General features: G+C 40.5%; 1 protein-coding gene and 1 long non-coding RNA gene across 2 annotated transcripts in view; both read right to left on the reverse strand.

Moving 5' to 3' along the window:
- The window catches only part of kcng2 (potassium voltage-gated channel, subfamily G, member 2), a 39,751-nt gene extending 35,336 nt beyond the window's left edge, over positions 1 to 4,415 (reverse strand). The window contains exon 1 of the mRNA XM_056398797.1: positions 3,920 to 4,415. The gene's annotated coding sequence lies outside the window, so the exon portion shown is untranslated. The remainder of the gene's footprint in view (positions 1 to 3,919) is intronic.
- Positions 4,416 to 7,068: 2,653 nt separating this feature from the next.
- On the reverse strand, positions 7,069 to 13,166 carry LOC130184242 (uncharacterized). Its single transcript, XR_008829951.1, has 3 exons — positions 12,965 to 13,166; positions 8,523 to 8,662; positions 7,069 to 7,424 (listed from the first exon to the last, which is right to left on the reverse strand). It is a non-coding gene; the product is annotated as an uncharacterized LOC130184242 (long non-coding RNA).
- Positions 13,167 to 19,498: the final 6,332 nt, after the last annotated feature.

Genomic DNA, 19,498 nt, shown 5'->3' on the forward strand with positions numbered 1-19,498 from the left:
AATACTTCCAGGGTGGGTTCAAGACACCGCTCTCTCTCTCTTTCATCAGAAGTAGCACCTGAAAAAGATGCATTACTTTCCAATTCTGCATTATTCGTTTACCACCAGTTTCTCATGCAAATATCATTTACATGACTCTTTGCATAGCTGTGTAACCCATGCATCACCGATACATCCGCCTTCCCTAAGCCACTCAATCTTCATCTGTGTAAAAGGCCTGAAGCAGAGGTCTAGTTTAGGAAAGAGATCCTGAACGACACTGAACTATCACCCGACCTGCCCTAAATCAGACTGATTGATCTCCTCGGAGCGACTTTTTGTCAGTGACAGTCTGTTCTCAAAAATATGAGGACAATTAAGTTTCATGCCTGAAGAAGCGACGCAGCAATCAGTGGATTTCATAATCTAGAATGATGCAAAACGTCCCTCTTGAACTGCAATAACCATGGAAAGAGAACTTCTCACAACACAATCACAGACACAAGAGTCTGATCGGCTGAGGTGTAGAGCAACTTCTAGATCATGAGTCATAGGACCTGATGATTTTGTTGACGCGCCAGGTTTTGACTCACTAAAGAAATATTTTATTATTGATAATTTATTATTTACAATGTCCATAATAGAAAATGGCAAACATCATGGCCTGCTTTTTGCAGTATGAATTATAAATGGGCTAAATGGGTTGCTCCAAGTAGACAATACTTTCCATACCCCAAATCCCATTATTTACTTATTGAAAGGCATTAAAAGCTTTAAACTTAACTCATTCAGTTTGGAGTTATTTACTTTCACAGAATACATTGAAGACCAGCAGTGAAGCCAGGAATAGGCTTGACCAACCAAAATACATTTTGTAACAATAAATATTAGAAATATATATATAAGGAAATATAAACTTTATTGATTGACCTGACCTGTTTGAGGTGGTTTTGTCTTATATTTAAGAATCATGGGAAGCTAATGGACTTTTATAAGCTGCTGTGGATGCTGATACATCATTATACTTTCAGTCAGCTCTTTAGTGTTGCTGTCAGAAACAGAGTTAATGCCGACAGTCAACCATCAACATGTTCACTAAAGAAATGTCACTGCATTATCCAACAGTTTAACTTCTCTTCTCAAGCTAATCCCAGACACTGAACAGTGCTGTAGTGAATCCAGCTTCTGAATGAGCTTCTGCTGCATTGATACTAATGCTAATGCTAAGTCCGGAAATGAAACTGGATCCACTGAGGAGAGTCAGTTTGTCGTGATCGTAGACCGTAAATAAAGACGGACGTACCCTTCGTGATGTCACCCAAGGGTTTCCAAAGAGTGGTTTTGAAGCTCAGAGTGGGCTGCACCGCTGTCGCCATCTTGGCAGTGCCTGACTCCACCTAACTCTCAGTTGGGCATTTTAACATGGGAGTCTATGGGGATCGACTCACTGTTGGAGCCAGACTCAAGTGGCCATTCAAGGAACTGCAGTTTTTGTCACTTCCATGTTGGCTTCATTTATCAGCCCTGCATGATGCTGGTTGGTCATGACATGGACACTGTTTGTGGTGTGAAGTAAACACTGCTTTTTGCACTAATGTGATGGGCAAGAGCAACACCTGTAATCACGGTAACCATACACAACAAAGATTTCTGGTGTCTGATGACTAAAAGTAATTTTCACCCAAGCACTAAAACTAAATCAAAACCAGGAACAAAAACTAAAACTGCCCTTCACCCACCAATTTACAACAAAATGTGAAAATATTTTTTGTGCAGAGTCTAGAGAGGAAAGTGGAAGTGCTTCTCATCGAAGTGTTCTGGACAGTTTTTCTTTGCACAGCATAACAACTGAGGATGCAGACTTCTGTAAAATATGCAGAAATTTCTCCAGCGGAACTGACGGACCATTTTTGAGATAAGTGTTTGTGGACTGGAAGTATTTAGTTTCACTGGGCAAGTTTTAAAGCTACAGGCCCATCAGCTGGTGTTAAATCAAATAAACCATGATGCCATGGACTTTTCCTTTTTTCCAGAGCAATGTGTGCAGTGTTTCCTGTTTATTTGTTTAGTTTGTACAGTATAGGTCATATCAGCGCTGTACCCTGTAGAGTCAATGTGCCTTGAGTCCAGATTTTGATTTTCAGATGCATTTTCCACATGAGATTCACCTGCTGTTGTGGCATATAAATAGTTCACAAAATGAAGGCTGGATGGGCTATAAAAGACAAGTTTCTGTCTGTTAACTTCTGCACAGCCTACGTACGACTGACACAGCTTTTAGAATATGCTGTTCAGGCAGTGTTGCCTGTGAAATGCAAAATGTTACTGATGTTTCATTTTTGACCAAGTTTGCTCACTTCTAGTTCTAATGAATTCTCCGTCACATTTTCAGAAGCTCATTTTTTCTGGGGGAAAAAAAAGTTGGCCCATTCACTTCTTTAAGGGCCTATCCATAATACAATGTCTGACAGCGCCACTGCTTGAGACTTCATAAGTACCGTCACAATCGCTAATAGAAATTTAAACCTGCGCTTCGAGCCCGACAGTCAGTGTCAATCAGTGGATTCAAAGGGCTGGATTTATCACAGTGTGAGACGGGGAGGAGGAGATAATGGGCTGAATAAATTGCTGCCAGGGAAAGGATCTATTTGATGGTGAATGTGTTGTTTGTGTGGAAGTACAGTTATTAGGACAGGGAGTCTAGAGATCACAGCAGAAAACAAAGAGAGGAACAGCCGCCTACTTGCAAACACACGAAGAATGTGGCACACACCCCCCCCCCCTTCCAAAACAATAAGTAGAGCAGTGGCTTTCTACCTTGTGTCACCATGACCCGAGAGTGTGCAGGTTCTCAACCCACCCAACACCCTCCTCCCATTAGCTCGCCTTTAGCCACGGAGTAGGAGGACTAATGACTGAGACGACACTGCTGTAGTGTTTTGTTGCGCAGCAGACCTGATGCAAAACCTTTGTGTTTCAGAGCAGATTGCCATATTTGCCGCAATCTGTTCTCATTAGTTCGTTTTCTGTGGTTTCAAGGGGCCCCACCGATGTGTGTGTGTGTGTGTGTGTGTGTGTGTGTGTGTGTGTGTGTGTGTGTGTGTGTGTGCGTGTTGGTATGTGAATTTACAGCGCAAGAGCATTGCAAAGCATCCGTCTCCACACATCAACAGGTTAATGACCCCAGCACAGGGAGGCAGTGACATTTATATGGCCAAATCCATACAGGAAAGTAAGAGGGGGGGGGGGGGGGGGGTCCCTGAAAAGCATGATAGCTGTTTTAAAAGCTTCTCATCTACTTAAGGTGTAACTCTTAGACTCAAGTATTGACAGGTAAATCCAATTATCCATAGACCACCCTCCAGAAAGGTACGGTCTGTGGGAGCTGCACAGTTTGATCAAATTTAAAGAAGAGCAGCATTGCATGTAGAGCAAAGGTGATGACAGGAGCTCGTGTAATTACGCACAGAAACATCCCTAAATGAAAGGATGCAGCCTATAGTGCTCCTCTAACTCCCCCCATAGGAGCAGAGTAATAACATAACAGGAGGAGATACCATTAAGTACCATAAGGACACTTCTGGAAGCCCTGGAGTCCCTTCAGGAACATTATGGGATTGTTATAATAATGAATCAAAAATACCTTGAGGACATTATGAAAGCATTAATTGAGAACCATTAGCCCCTGAAGCGCCTTTATTTCCCAGTGTAGGAAAACCAGCAGGATATTGCAGTGAAATTGAAGAAGTTTATCACAAGAGAAAAAAAAAACAATAGATGGAGCTTCTTTTAGAAAAGTCTTAAATCTATAGTGTGTGTTCAGTGTTTGATTGTTCTCGTGTTTTCCTCGTTGTTATACCAAACGCATTAATGGCTCAATTAAAGCAAAAAAACAACCTGTAAACGATTTTCTTTTTTAAATCCCAGTTGCCAGACTCACCCAGTGTGTTGTTGTCGGACTTGTGTCCATCTGTTTCAGCTCGCTCGTACGTTCGCAGCCGTCAACATGCAGCATGCCTTTAAGTTTTCCACGCAGACGGTCTGAGACATTTGTAGTTTAAGGTTCAAATCAACACTGAACTCAATGCGCAGCGGCTCACATGTTTCGAGGCTTGTTTCAACGCTCATGTATGACGAGCCCCCGAAGAATCATCTGCTCCACAGGAGACGCCAAAGAGGTAGAAATAAATGTTAATCCACATCAACAAAGACTCCGTCAGCTTCTTCTCTCTCTCCATCAGAGACGACGTGGCAGATGTTGAAGAGGAGTGTGTGTGAGTGTGTGTGAGTGTGTGTGTGTGCGTGTGTGTGAGTGAGTGTGTGTGCGGCTGTGAGCAGGTGAAAGGCTGTTTTGCAGCTCACTTCTGCTCGCACCGCTCTGACTGTTCAGGTGCGTCCGGAGCTGCGCGCTCCGCGGTGCGCTGCGCTGCGCTCTGCTAAACTGTGTCTCTGCATGCGAAACCACGACTGCTTCAGTACAATTTCACAGCGTCAGGGGGAGTGTTTGTTATGTATTTTCTTCTCACTGTTATGTGATGAGTTTGAACTCTAGTTTGCCTTTTTTTGCTCAGCCTAATGATTTCCCTCATCGCTCATGTCCTGATTTGGCACCAAAATCTGCTGATGAGATTTGTGGATTGTAAAGTTGATCAGTTACATACGATCATTTAATTATCATCGTAGTTCAGGTGAGTGTTTATATAAGGTAATTGTATTTAGACATAACGTGTTGTTGTTTTTTTTGCTCCACAGCTTCTCAAACCAAAGGAGAACTTAAAGACCAGGCTAATAAAGTGGGACATGCAAAGTATTTGCAATGTAGCTGAAGCAAATCTTCCAATGCACCACACTGGACACAAACTCACAATCAGACACACCAGCTGAGACAGTAGGTGTGGCTTTTGCAGACCAGCTGAAAGCCTGTCTTACTAGCTGGAGTTTCTCTTTAATTTCAGCCCTGTCTGTCAACAGGATGTCAGCCTCACTGAGTGTATTCAAAATGAGAGACAGCAGAGAGACAATAATTGCCATGGTCTGATCTATGCTAAAGTAAACAGTGGTGACGGCAGTAGAAACATCCATTTGCTGGATATCTGGTTTGCTAAATGCCTGCTAACAGCTCAGGGTTAAAGCTGCAAATGTGCTGACATAAAAATGACTCTCTTCAGATTTTTAAATAGGAGCAGTTTTCCCTGACTAAAAATAGAAGCAAGGATAGTTGATTGTTTTTAAAGATTGCATGTTGGTTACAGAATCTGCCCTTCAGCCATGTGTCATTACGTTAAATTCCCATTTATCATGCTGAAGTGTCCCTGAGCACAACATTGCACAACCAGGGGTGCTGCCCTGTGGCTGTGAGTTTGACCTCTGACCTCCTTTTTTAGAAAGCAAGAAAAGTGTTTCCCATGGGTGAAAAAATCAAACTTAAATCGACTGAACTTCTGTTGAGCAAAAATTAATATATTTCTAAAATCCATTAGGAGATATGCATTTATTTAATAAATGTCGTTGTGTGATACTCAGCATTTGACTTTGGTACATCCATAAATTCGGGGGACTCAGAAGAGATAGATTAACAAATGAATGGTGAAAATCAAAGCAGAGGCCCAGATTTCTTCACTATTAGTCCTTGGGGTGAGTTAAGCACCAAAAAATACCCAGAATGCAATGCAGTGCAATATAATGCATTTGCATTTTCCACTGCTACAGTGGAAATAAATGCACCATTATACATTTGTAGTCTCCAAGACCCCACGGAGATAACCTGTTATGAAATCATCAGTTAGAGTTATTTTCAGTTCAGAATGAACTGACATTTAAGTGTTAATAAGGTGGAGGTCCCCTTTAAACTCAACCTAACTCCCAGCCTGAACTCCATGTCCATGCCACCAGGAAGCATTAAGGTCAATGAGGATCATGATTGGACATGGAGTCATTAGAAAAAATCAAATAAAGCAGCTGCAGCGTCCTGTGTAGTGCGTAAATCAGATACTGGGAATTGGCCAACTGCATTTCCTGTTAGTTTAGGCACATCCCTGTGAAGCATTGTGTTTAAAGTGAACCAGTGTGTGACTTTTGCTGAACAGCAGCCACAGGAGACAGGTAAGGGCTAATGCTAACATTAGCATGAGTACAGAGGAGTCATTTAGGCAACACTGACTCAGTAATGTCGGTGACACAGCAATATTTATCTGAAGTTTGCAACATTAGCCAGACCAGGTGAGACTGTATCAACTAAAGACTTGAGTTTACTGAATTGACCAAGAGTGTGTTTCACTGCTCGTGAATTCAACTTCTCATTTGTAAGACACTGAATGTGTTATCTCTCGTTTCAAAAGTCACATAGTGTTGCTTTAAAGATCACAGCCAACAGTCATCCCTGGATAATCAACAACAGCGGTCACACAGACTGTGAAATAATCTACAGTTTTGAAATCTACACTTTTTCATTTCATTGACTTTTCATTAACATGACACTCCTGGCTTGATTTTGGAGAGCAATTACAGAAAGTATGAATCTGAACCTTGAGGGCACCTCAAGAAGAAAAATGCTGAATCCTGCACAATAATCCTGAGAGGAAAACGTCCTTGTTTTAAAAAAAATAACTGATTTAAAATAACCCCATGAGATGACTTTGGAGAAAAAAGAACACAAAGATTTGATACTATGAAATCCTTTAAATTTGGGAAAAAGTTAAATAGACTTTTTAATGGAGTGAGTGAACTCACAATCAGCAGAAAAAAGAAACTCTTCAGATCTCCCCCTCGAGGAGTTGGGAACTCTGCGAGTCCATTCCTTTCTTTGTTTGTGTCTTTGACTTGAGTTGGCGTGTTTCTAAAGTCTAGCTCACATCATGGTAAAAGGTCCTCCAGGCCCCTTTTGTCTGCCAACAGACATTATTAATCTGCCACCAGTTCCCTTGTACTCATCTCTCTCACGCAAGCCAGACTGACTTTTAGTGTATGAACTTGTTATTCAAGGAGTTCTCAGTTCACGTCACTTGATGAAATGAAAACGGAAAGTTGTTGTTGTGTAATATCATGTTTAATTTAACCGTTCTGAGTCAGGCAGCTATTCTAGTTTGTTCATCCATTACGTGAAAAGCTTACCTAATCATGGCGGACAAAACAACAACAACAACAACAACAACAACATCAACAAAATAGAACATCAGCACAATGAGTTTACAGTCTGGGATATAAGTAACTATGAGTTACACTGATACAGCGAGCACAGGCATCTGACATTGATGAATTACCATGCTCCGAATATGCTGCATCAGCCATATAGGCACATAATAAACTTTGACTTCATCATCTCGGCTCCCTATCCTTCCCTTCCTCCCCCTGCAAGGAGGAAGTGACTGGGCCGTGAGTAACAAGCCGGTAAACATGGGATTATGGTCACAACATGTTTCCCGCCTCGCGTCGTCGCAGGCCTGAAACTGAAGGAAGTGATGAAAGGAGGTGAGACGACACGAGACCTCGTTTGCTCCAAACAAAGCAGGGCTAAGAAGTGTTTGCAGTCGGTTAATGATGCTTGTTCCCGCTAATGTGTCCTTGGTCTTCAAGGATCATTAGCCATGTTTTTATTTCAGGGCCATAGAGGTTTTGTTGGGTTGTATTCTTGAAATGGCATATGTCAGACTCACACAACAGCCCTGTTAGACGAACTCCACACCATCTGAGCCAGATGGTTTAAATTGGGTTTTATATTAGTTAATAAAAGGATATTGCTACGATGTTATTGTCATACAATTGAGTTGTCATGTTTAGGTTGGTTTGTCTTTCTTCTTCATTTGTACTATTACCGAAGCTTCATCTATTTAATCTTTAAGCTAACTATTTCAACTGTTTATCCATTGATGTAGCTACAGTATCTTGTTCAACCTTTTGTCCATTACTTTTAGTTAATTATTTTTAATTTATTGATTACGATTAGCAAACTATTTCAAACATTTATCCACTAATTTAAGATAATTATTTCAATTTATCCATAACTTTTAGTATTTTTTAAGTATTTCAACAATGTAGCTACTTTTTGTTTTCTATTAATTTAGTTGTTTCAGCACTGGTCCACTACAGCCTACATTCTCAGCAGTCATCCATTATATATTATCTATTTCAACCCTTTATGAGTTACTTTTAGCTATTTCAGCCATTTATTCATAAGCTAAGCTAGTTATAGCTAACTGTTATTCATTTTAGCTTCAGCTTTTTGCTTGTTAACTTGTTTTTACACGGTACAGCTGACTCTCTACAGCTGGTTTCCTGTTGCCATCTGATTCGTTCCGAGACAGATATTATTGTTTTCTGATGCTTTCCTTGTGGGATTGATCAAATACATCTTTGCTTGTAAAGTCTTCGATTTGGTCCTGCTGAGAACATTGATCCCTTTTCTTTACACAATCTCTTCTTTATCAAGGGCACAGAAGCTCTACCTGAGTGAACATATGCAGCCTCCTTGCAAATGTAAATTATGAAACAGCTAATACCAGGTTTTGCCTTATGATTATGACCTGCCGTCGTAATGAGATGCTCACCTTGTGCACGATCTCGTCATGACTCGAGGTCGGCAGTGAGGGCTTTCAATATTAATGACGCAAGCTGTTGATGTGTATCTACCGATCAGTCTCCGGGGGCTCGACTCACAGCTCGAAGATGCAGGCAGAACAGAGACCTGCTGTAGAAAGAGAATAAAGAGTGTTAAGAAGGACGAGTCCTTGTATACTGTGAGCCGTCCAAGTTTAGACGAACTGGATCCGGTCCCATCAGGCAAGTTTGGTTTACTCAAACTGGGTCATCTAGTCCTTTATCCTGGTGTGTTTGTGTTGAATTAAATCAAACAAAAACAAAATTCAGAGCCACAACAAGATGGCTGAAAACTTCACTACTCTTCCAGGAGCTTGTGCTGCTTGAGACTGTAAACTCCAAACCAACAGAGGAAGTGACCTGAAAAAACAAGGATTTATGGGTATAAAGATGCTCGTGCTCTTTCTTCTTGTCTCTCTTGGTTGTGGTTGTGACAGCCCACCGTGACGGTTACATCACCGATGAGTGTGGATACAGATACAAGTACCACAGTCAATTTTAAACTTTAAGTTAGAGATTAAGTTATGTTTTAAATTCGGTGCACGACAGATTTGAAACTTAAATCAGATTTTTTTTTTTTATTCTAAGCAGACTGAACTAAACCAGGAGAAACATTAAAGCAACAGTTCAACATTTTCAAAAATGCATTTATTCACTTTCTTGCGGAGCATTAGATGAGAAGATCAATCACTCCAGTACGATAAATAAGACACTGTGGCCAGCAGCTGGCTAGCTTAGCTTAGCATAAAGACTGCAAAAAATGTGTTGTATAATGTTTCTTGGTGTAGAGCAGTAACTTCAAACCTCATGACTGCAACTAGTCTGGCAAGAAACGCCATGTAAAACCACAGATTAAACATATAGGCCTATAACCTATAACCTGTCAATTAGCTGTAGAGGCAGATTCCACTGTCTTTGTGCTAAGATAAACTAACTTGCTGGTGGCAGTAGCTTCACAGACAAATGTAAGAGTTGTCGCTTTCAATTAGCTCTCAGCAAAACACAGAATAAGCCTGTTTTCCAAAATGTCAAACTATTGCTTTAATTTGAGTTTCAGTTTCTTGGCAAAACGTACCCTGAAAATACAGTTTAACCGCCGGGTAATTGTTATAAAGTGGTATTGTTCCTGTCGCTGTACTTTTGCAGGTTTAAGTACAGTGTTGCCACAAGTAGAAAGAAGCAGATACATTTTGGTTATTTTCACTAGCCCACCCAACAATGAATACAATTAGATGGTACAATGCAGCAAAGCAAGAGACACAGGGATCTAAACACAAATAGACATGCAGATATAATTTGCCAAACATAATGTAATAGAGCTGTTTCATTACTTTTTCATTCTGAAGACCGTGGGGAGACAAGTTGTCACTGTTGCAACAGCTAATGAGGATCTGAGCAGTAATAAAGCTGTAAAATAAATGCTTATACGGAGTGGAAAAAAGCCAAATGTCACCTCTGGATTTCATTTATTCCCATGTCAGACTTACAGCCATTTACCTTTTCCTTTAAGTGAAAAGATTGCATAAGTTTAAAAGCTCTAAGTCTCCAGCATCCTGTAATCATTATGAGATAATAATCCATAATGGTCAAATCAATTTAGAAAAAAGGCACTTTAGAGTTGAATAAATTACATTAATGCATTCCATTGTGAGCACTTTTTCTCTTTAAAAGATTTTTTCATAAATGTCATTCGACTTTGAACAGTAGGTGGGTTCAGGAAGTGTCAGTCAAGGTCAGTACTTGCAGCAATAAGGCGTCAGAGAGTGTGCACGGTGATTGATACGCTCTTGTTCATCCATATGCAACATTTAAATCTGCACTAATCGAGATCTTTATGGCAACAATGCATCAAATGACTATCTGTAATGTGAAAGTGGTTGTTCGTAGTGACAACCATAATGACGAATCCACAAAGAATCATCACACAACTTTGCAGTACCTATCAATCAATATTTTTTATAGTAATTGATAATGGATTGTGTAATTTCAAAGAGGTTGTTTATAGAGAAGAATCCACCAATAATTATCACACAATTCTGCAGCTCTCCAGAGCTCATTGTTTTGATTTTAGAGCGGTTCAGTCTCACAGCAGTTCACGAAATAGTCACAAAATATAATATATTGGTTTCATGTACAAGGACACAAATTTCCTTTATGGTGACAATCAGCACAACTTTCAAACTCATGTATTTCATTTGGAAAAATGTTTTGAACTAACTGCATCATTCATTAACGGAAGCGCAGATGCACCGAGGTGAAGTGGCCGACCATCACACACTGTGAGTCCTGCCTGTGATTTAGTTTAAGTAACAAAAGCACTTTGGTTAAGGTTAGTAAAAGATAGGAAAACATTGTTACTATAACGTATATAACTGTAGTCACTATGTCGATATTTTACCGTCACGAAAAAAAGGGGACATTTCCTGTCGACGTAGGCTCCGCACATCAATACCTTCAATTTTGTGACATTTTGGCAAACTGTAAGTTTTGCTGGCTGTCATGAAAAAAAAGAAGGCAAATTTGTGTCCATGAACACGAAATCAATGGATAATACAAACTGCCGTGAGAGTGGGTTCCAGAGAGCAAAATAAAACTTCTGGCCCAACATATGTCTGGGTCCTCGTCCCAAGTCTGGCTCATTTATTTCCACATCTGGGAAGATTCTGGCTGTTATCCTAGTACTGGCTGACAGCTGGACGATTTTTATGTGTGTGTGCCAGAAAAGGTCCAGATTTGGAAGTAGTATCACACAATCACGCTGTATTTGGGCCAAATTCGGGCCGTGCAACCGGGTGTACACTGGTCCAGAACAAAACAAACATATTTATTTTTGCTATCTGGGTTGCATTTCCAGGAAGCAGTTCTGAGCAAAAATGCTAAAAACCCACTGTAGTTAGTGATTAGCTGTTGAACTTCAGGCTAAAAAGCCGTGATGTTTCCTTCGTGAGTTGGTGAAGACAAAAACAGAACTAGAGGGAGAGTGAAAATCTGACTTAATTTAACAGGTGAACAGAAACACAAGTATAAATGTATGTTAATGTGTCTTTATCTGCTGGAGTATAAATAGCAGGCTGACAAAGTTAGCAACTAGCTGGTGAATAAAGTGAAGCATTTAGCAGCTGAACAGCCCGGATATGTCCCTCAGGACCAAACAGAGCCGGAAGGAGAGTGAATATCAGACTTACATTTGTCAGGTGGCTAGAAACACATCTCCAAATAAATGCTAATGTTGCCTCATGTCTGTCACATTTGCCATGTCAACTTTATAAGGTAATAAAAATGTATTAACCCTGCTGTGTTTGCAGCTTGTCCCCAAGTGGCCAAAAAAAATAGATTAATGCCGGTTTAATCCCCTGGCCTGAATCAATGAAAAGATTAAAGTATTACCTTACTTTCAAGGCCATGAAAAGCTTTAGGGAGGAACAAGCGTTCATTGTAAGAGACGCTTTAAAACCAAAAGGTCTGTTTGTTGACAGTGGCTCTGACTTTAAATTTCATGACTATTTGCCAAAAGAAATTCCTTCAAGCTGTTTTTTTAAGGGATGAAAACATTCAATATTTTAGGTACCTGGCAAAGCGCCTTTATCCTGAAAGACTGCGCAAACAGCACCCACATGAATTAAACCAGTGCTGGAAGCTTTTCCATTGTTATAATGAAGACATATTATTCAGGCTGAGCACACATGCTGAAAAGAAAGCGATATGCAAAGTGACAAAGGTGTGGATTTCTGAGAAGAAGCTGTTTTTAGGGCTTGCTTGGCGAGAGAAACACGGATCTGAGAGGGGTAGAAGTGCAGTCTATTTTGCAGGGATATCAGTGAGGCAGATAGTGGTGTTGCAGAGATCAGCGTGTTGGAGAAAGTAAATAATGTAGAGTCTCTTTGTGAGCTTTCTTCATGGTATCACATCCCATCAGAGGACAGGTCTTTCTCCCTCTTTATTGGCCCCATCAGGCTGACAGGAGCTCTGCTGCTGGTGTGCAATATTGAAGAGAGGGGAGAGGAACAGAGGGAAGAAATTCCCATTCCAACTGCCATCGAACAATACGGTGACATTGTTTTTCTTTTTATGTCACTATCACGCCTTCTTCAGAAGCCTTCAGTGACGGGGGATGAAACAATTCCTCCGTCCACCGCAGACAGAGCTGCAGCAGCGTAACGCCTCAAGCCCCCCCTAATGATGCCTGCGTGTGCATTGGCGTGTATGTTGCAAGCACGTGCGTTGTTAACATGCACAGTATTTGATTTGCAGAGAAGAAGACAGGGATTGAAATTAGATTTGAGGATGTTTTGATTTGATTTGGAGAGAAACAGGCATGATAGGAAAATGTCTCCAGCATCTAAAGAACAGGGAAACACATCACTTACTGCAGTTTACATCAGCTTTTTCTTACCAGCACGACATCCACTTGCAACAGTCCCACAAGTCAGAGATGAAAAAGGAACTGTGTGCAGAATCTAACTTCCCCTTTCAAGCAGCACGCGCAGAGATGAGCCCCGCCAGCATCAGAGAGCAGCCTCAGCAGCAGCTGGATCTCTGGATGAACCTCTGACCACTGACAACCTGCACTGCTTGACAGCAAAAGAGGTCTAATGAGGAAAGAAAAGCTACACACAAAAGCATCTGTCTTAACAAGTCCCATATTGAGCTTTGAAGGACTCATTGGTTTTGAAAAAAAAAATGGGTTGCCAGTGTGATAATCCCACTTGTTGCCAGTTTCCTTTGCTCCAGGAATTTTGTAGATATGAGTGCAAGGCGTATCTGTAATAAAGAAAATATCTGCACCAGTAACAAGAAAAAATTGCACTTTCTGATTTCATTTTAGTTGTTTTATTCACTATTGTGCCTTAATGGAGCTTTTGCATTAATTAAAGCAGAGCACTTAAAGCTGCGCTTGGATCAGCTAAGTGGCATCAGCTGCTTCATTTCATGCGTCACCATCAGTGGCAGCTGCTTGGCTACCAGCCGACTAGTAACTTCCAGTCACATTCACATCACTTTACATGGCAACCTTTAAACAGTAACCTGACATTTCTCATTGACTGATACCTCCATGCCAGTAAGTGTTTGCTGCCAGAGCTCCGTCTACCACTGCAGCCTCCACCTCACACGCTCAGCTCCTGGCACTGTTGATTTAACAGAGATTTAATGTTCATGTATGTGTTTATAAAGTTCTCCCAGCAGGTCCCTCATTGCAGCTTGGATTCTTTAAAAGCTCCTACAAGGAGCAGAGACATTTTCACATAAAAGTTTAATATGATTCGACTCCTGTTCCTCCTAGTTCCTCCTGTGTTTTTCTGTGAAGAACATAAACTCTGAGAAAAGTACGGTCTGAAAAAATCTGATGCCATTATTGGTTGACATTTACACCTGCTGTTATATAACATAGTAACCACTAAATATATTCTGTTTAGAGGGAAGTAAAAGTAATTGGATTTGGTACAATTTGATTGTCTTCCTGTAAAAAAAAAAACTAGCCTTTAGGTCATCTGTTCTAGCACCTTATATACTTTATAGTTAGCTGACCTTTAGCAGCCACAATAATTATGACAAGAGTAAGGAGGAAGTTAAGTCTCAGAGAATATAGAGCAACAGGAGGCCACTGTTCATTTACAGTGTTCATATTGTTTCTTTGCTTCCATGGCCGCACCACAACCTTTACCACGTGTTTATTTTTGTAATCTTGACGACAAAGGTCCTTAAGCCAAGAAGCACAGTACTTATTTTTTACCCAAATCATATTTTCTACAAAAGGAACCAAGTAGTTTTTGTGCCTAATTATAATCATATTGTGTCCATTTCACAACCATAACCCTTTATTATTGTTACCATGACGACAAAGGTCTGATACGACTGCCGCCGAAATCCTCTTATGCATCGTGCCAGAGGATAGGGACAAACGACCGATATGGCGTTGATGTTAGCATGCTGACACGCTAGAATAACAACAACATACTAAACATCAGCATGTTATCATTGGTATTGTGATCACGTTAGCATGCAGACATTAGCATTAAGCACAAAGTAGCGTCTCACAGAGCTGCTAACGTTTCTGTAGACTCAGGTCGAGTCTTCTTTGTACAGAAGCGACTGCGTGCAGAGGAGTCGACAGTCTACCAGGTACAGAAGAATGATTTTGGTGTCTACACACTCTCTGTGTACTGTGTGTGTTATTTCAGAAAACATGATGTGTTCTGAAGATCAGAGCTGACAAGCAATTGATTTAGTGATTTAAAGTTCTAGGTTTCTAAAAGTCATACTGACGACCAAGTTTTTTTTTTTCCTCCTAGGTTGTCAGAGCAACTGTGCTCAACGCTCCTCATCGTCAGCACCCATCCACAGAGGAGCGTGTGGGGCGGATTCATGGGATGGCACTGTCTGCCACATTTGTTACTCCTGTCACCAGCTGCAGGAGACATCTCATAAATGGAGTGGGCTGTGGGTGTCAGAGGACGTCCGTCTTGTCACACAGCGATATTCAGCTTTGCCTACGCCTACTCCCACCTCCAATCTCCATCCATCTCCACACTGTCTCCTTTCCTGCTCATTGGTGCAGCATGACTTTGAAAGAGGGTCAGACCTGCAGAGAATACAATGCAGTGATTTGCAAACTCAGACAATGCTGAAAAGCAGCAAACCAATTTATCTTTTTATCCACTTCAAGAATCAGAGAGTGCACCTCATCGATAGAGGATGAACCCCTTTAACTCTGGTGATCCCCAGAAAACTACAACGTCGATATCTTTAGTGAAATATCTCAACATGTTGGAAGTCTCGTCATCACATTTTGTCTTCATGGTCTCCAGAAGATAAAGATGGCTTTTCATTTAGCATCACCAGCAGGTCAAAGTTTTTCACCTATCCAGTAAAACATCCCAGCATCTACAGGATGAATTGGCACTATTTTATTTTAAACACACACATTCATGTTTCCCAGATGAGGAAACACATTGACTTTTTTGGTCCCCTGACTTTTCCTCTACCACAGTTCTTTTTTGCTCCCTTATTCCTGTAAGGCCTTTCGCTGTGATAAGACAATGATAGGAACTTTTATGTTGCCGCCAGACCACATCATATACGTGTTTGCTATGTCAGCCTGATTGGGTTTTAAAAGAATGCATCCACGGCAAAAACTGGAATATCAAAACAAATAGCTGGTTAGAAACAGGAAGAATTAAAAGGAAAGAGTCATGAATGTTCGATTGTTATCATTTAAAATCAAAAGTGCTCTCTGAGAAGCCATTATTTAGCCTCCATACTTTTACAGGGTCAGATGTTGGCCGCCAACATTTTGGAGATTTTTAAGTGCGTTGCCATGAAGTCATTCATATTCTCCTGATGACTGCTTAACTTTTCATCTAGTGCCATCATCATGTCTAAATCTTTTATATCGAATACCAAAAACAACCTGCAAAACTAATGACATTCCCATCAGCTTTAGCTTCACTTTTTGCTCATTTGTAAAAGTTAGCATGCTAAAACGCGAAACTAAGAGTGTGAACATAGTAACCATTACACCTTTTAAACATCAGCATTTGAGCACTGTTACTGAGATGATCTTGACATACTGATGTTAGCATCTAGCTGTAGGCTGTAGAGTCTTGCTAGTCTTGCTTAATAGCTTCTTCAGAATTGATGCCATGTAGAATGAACGCCCTTGAGGCTCCTGTGCTTTCAAAAAGACACTGAGCAATAACCGGAATAGAAAAATATGAAGTTATTCTCGTTTGCACAAACAGCAGAAAAGATGTATGTCCTCTTTTTTTCCTACTTCACATTGTGGAATCCTAAAAAGCTCCAACTCAATGATGAAATGTCTGTAAATAGCCCTTTTTCATTGATAGAAATCTATGTAATGAAGCTGTGGCTAACCAGACAGTCTGCCGCTGTTGCATTTAAGAGTCATAAAGTGTTCTTTTACAGAAAACCAATAACCCCCGCAGACATTGAAGCAATCAGAGCCGAGCAGAGAACAAGACTTAAATTGCTGGAGTAATAATAACCTGGTAAAGCCGCTTCCTGATTAATTAACCCTGGCCCACACGTTTTTCTCTCCACGGCTCAGACATGAGAGGGCACACCATGGCTTCCACTGAAGCCTGGGGCCACTGGTTTTTATGAAGACTGTAAATCAAAAAGGGGCACAGATATGTAATTTTTTACCAAGTCACAAAGTTTTGTTTTATATCAGAGAACTGTGAGGATGAATTATCATGGGGGCGTGGGGGGTTACCCACTGCTCCTTTTGGTGAAATACAATGACTGAAATCGCTCACTAATGGTGCGGATATAATCCCCTTGTTGAAGTTGGCAGCCAGCTGCTGAGCAAAATTATAATTAGCAACATATATTACCACTAATATGATTATCTCATTAAATATCAGACCTCTAATCAAATCATAATGATGTTTGTATCATTGAGGGGAGTGTGGTTAACTCATGAACTGTAAAAATGAAATCTCTTGATACAACAGCCGCATGGAAACAAAGATCCAATGAAAATAATATTAAAAAACAAACATTTTTCTACTCCCTTTACTGTCAAACCGGTTGTTAGCAGGATCATAAACTGTGTCTTTTAATGAGATCATACATAGACGAGGTTGTGGACTTGGTTGGAATATGTATGACCCATGATATTGCTAATGTCCCTGATGCAGATCCTGGATCTAAAGGTCATCTGGAAAGCAACTTGTAAAGGCCAGCGACGAAGCTGTGAGCCAGTGATCCCAGTCTGAGCCTCGTATCCCACAGACAGAGAGAGAGGGACAGAAGACACAATTGGCTCATCATAAAGCTGTCAAGTGACCCACCAATCCGCAGCGGCGAACACAGTTATCTATCACTTCCACAAACAACACACTTGCCATTAATGAATCCATTGTTCTTGGGAGAAATACAGTAACTAGACCAGCTTCTCTGTTTGCCTTGAGATGGTGGCAAGAATGATGTCTCTGGAAACAAGTCTGATTGTGTTTTTCAACAGAAGGCTTTCTTTCAGTGGTTCATGTACTAGCTGTTGGCATTGTTTCTTGTCTCCCCTCCTACGTCCCGCTCCTTCGAATCTGTTTATTTGGTTGTTAAACATCATGTTCAGCTCCATCTGTTGCATGAAATGTCATATTTTCTTGAAATCTTGATGCAGAAAATCTTCACACAAACAAAAAAGAGCTTCAGCGCAGCAGTTTTTGGTGCAGTTTTTATCTGTTTCACAAACACTCTGGGTACGCAGTGACGGCGTGTTCAGCTGAATGGAGATAAGGAAGGAAATCCTTTGAAAAAAACAAAGTTTATTTCAATTGTAAACACCTGAAATAAATCATCCACTTACGATAGCCTTTGACATGCTTTAAGAAAAAAAAATTTTAAGACTCATGTCTGGAAAAAGAGAAAGCCCAAGATGAATATTTTTGCCCTATAAGAAGCTCAGCTGAGCGTTGTTTCTTTGCAAAGCTCTGGAGGTGCTTTGAAAATCCCTGTTACATAAACAGAACATAATAGCGCTGTGAAGAATCTGCCAGTACAATATATAATCTAGAAAAGCCTCTGATGTTTTCAAAAGAAGAAGCTGGAGAAATCAAACACAGTACATGGCAATGGACAAAAATACCCTGGGTGTTAGCGAGGGCTGTATTTCTGGAGGAACGGAAATTAGCTGAGGTGTGGGATTTTGATTAATATTCTCAGTCACTAATGACTCAGGAGCAGAGAGCTATTGGCTGATAAAAACTAGATAAGCCTGCGAGAGGAATATGATCTGGACATATGGAGAAACGTTCAGTCTGCAAAGCTCAATAATTAAAGGAGCTATTTGTAAATTTTGCTATTGCTACATAGCTAACGTTAGCATTAACAGCTACTTACCAGCCTAGAAGAAACATTGCAAGATTCCTTTACTCACCAAGAGCTGTCTCCAGAGATGAAAACAACGCAAAAAACTTTTGTCTCTATCACTTCTTTTTCTTCTACTGAAGTTAGCACGCTAACCAGCTAGCCCCGGCCACCTCGTCACTTTAGCTAGCAACGAGGTCACATTATAACCTCTTGTCTTGTAAACACAACAAGCTCTTGTCAAGTAAAAGTCACCACCATCCGACCCGAGCAAGAAACCTTGTTCGACGGCAGCGAAAACAATTACAATACAAATAGCTTCTTTAAATTGTCTATCGCATTCATTAATGTTGGATATTTTGGTAAATGTATTAGTGTTAAAATGTCAAGTTGTGGTTCTATAGGGGGTTGTGTGTCTACATAATTAATGAACAGGATATAATATGTTAATTAGTGAGCTTTTGAGGTGTATAGGCAGTTTCTGTCACTGTACTGCAGAGCCAGGCTAACTGTTTCCCTTTGTTTCCAGTCTTTATGCTAAGCTAAGCTAAGCTAAGCTAATCATCGCCTCTGTCTAGCCTCATATTTGGCATACACACATGAGAATGGTGTCGAACTTCTCAACTACTCAAAAAGTAAAAAGATGTATTTTCCAAAATGTCAGACTATTCCATTAAAGTTTCACATAGTAAAAAAAAATGACTTGAATTAAGATCACCATTAAAAGAGACTAACAGCACACTGTTTCCAGTAGGATGTGGTTAGCGTTGTAATTAAAGTTGGCACATACAGTTGACCTGGCCCAGTTATCAGCTCTACATTTCTTACATTTACACTTTTTATTAAAATAGAGTCCCTCGTTTATTTCTGGAAACTATTAAGAACTAACTTTCTTGGTAACTTTACTGACCTGTTTTAAAAAGTGGGCTTCAGTCTGTCAGTCTGTCTCTGTCCTGACTTCGAGTTACTTTGAAAAGGGACATATCACTTATTCTGAACATGCCCTCAAGCGATCAAAGCCCACGTTTGGCTTGATTTATCATGTTTCATTATGCAGCTTTGAGCTCATGCTGTTATCTATCTTGCTAACTTACCT

The sequence above is a fragment of the Seriola aureovittata genome, chromosome 16 (assembly GCF_021018895.1).
Source record: "Seriola aureovittata isolate HTS-2021-v1 ecotype China chromosome 16, ASM2101889v1, whole genome shotgun sequence".
Lineage (NCBI taxonomy): Eukaryota > Metazoa > Chordata > Actinopteri > Carangiformes > Carangidae > Seriola > Seriola aureovittata.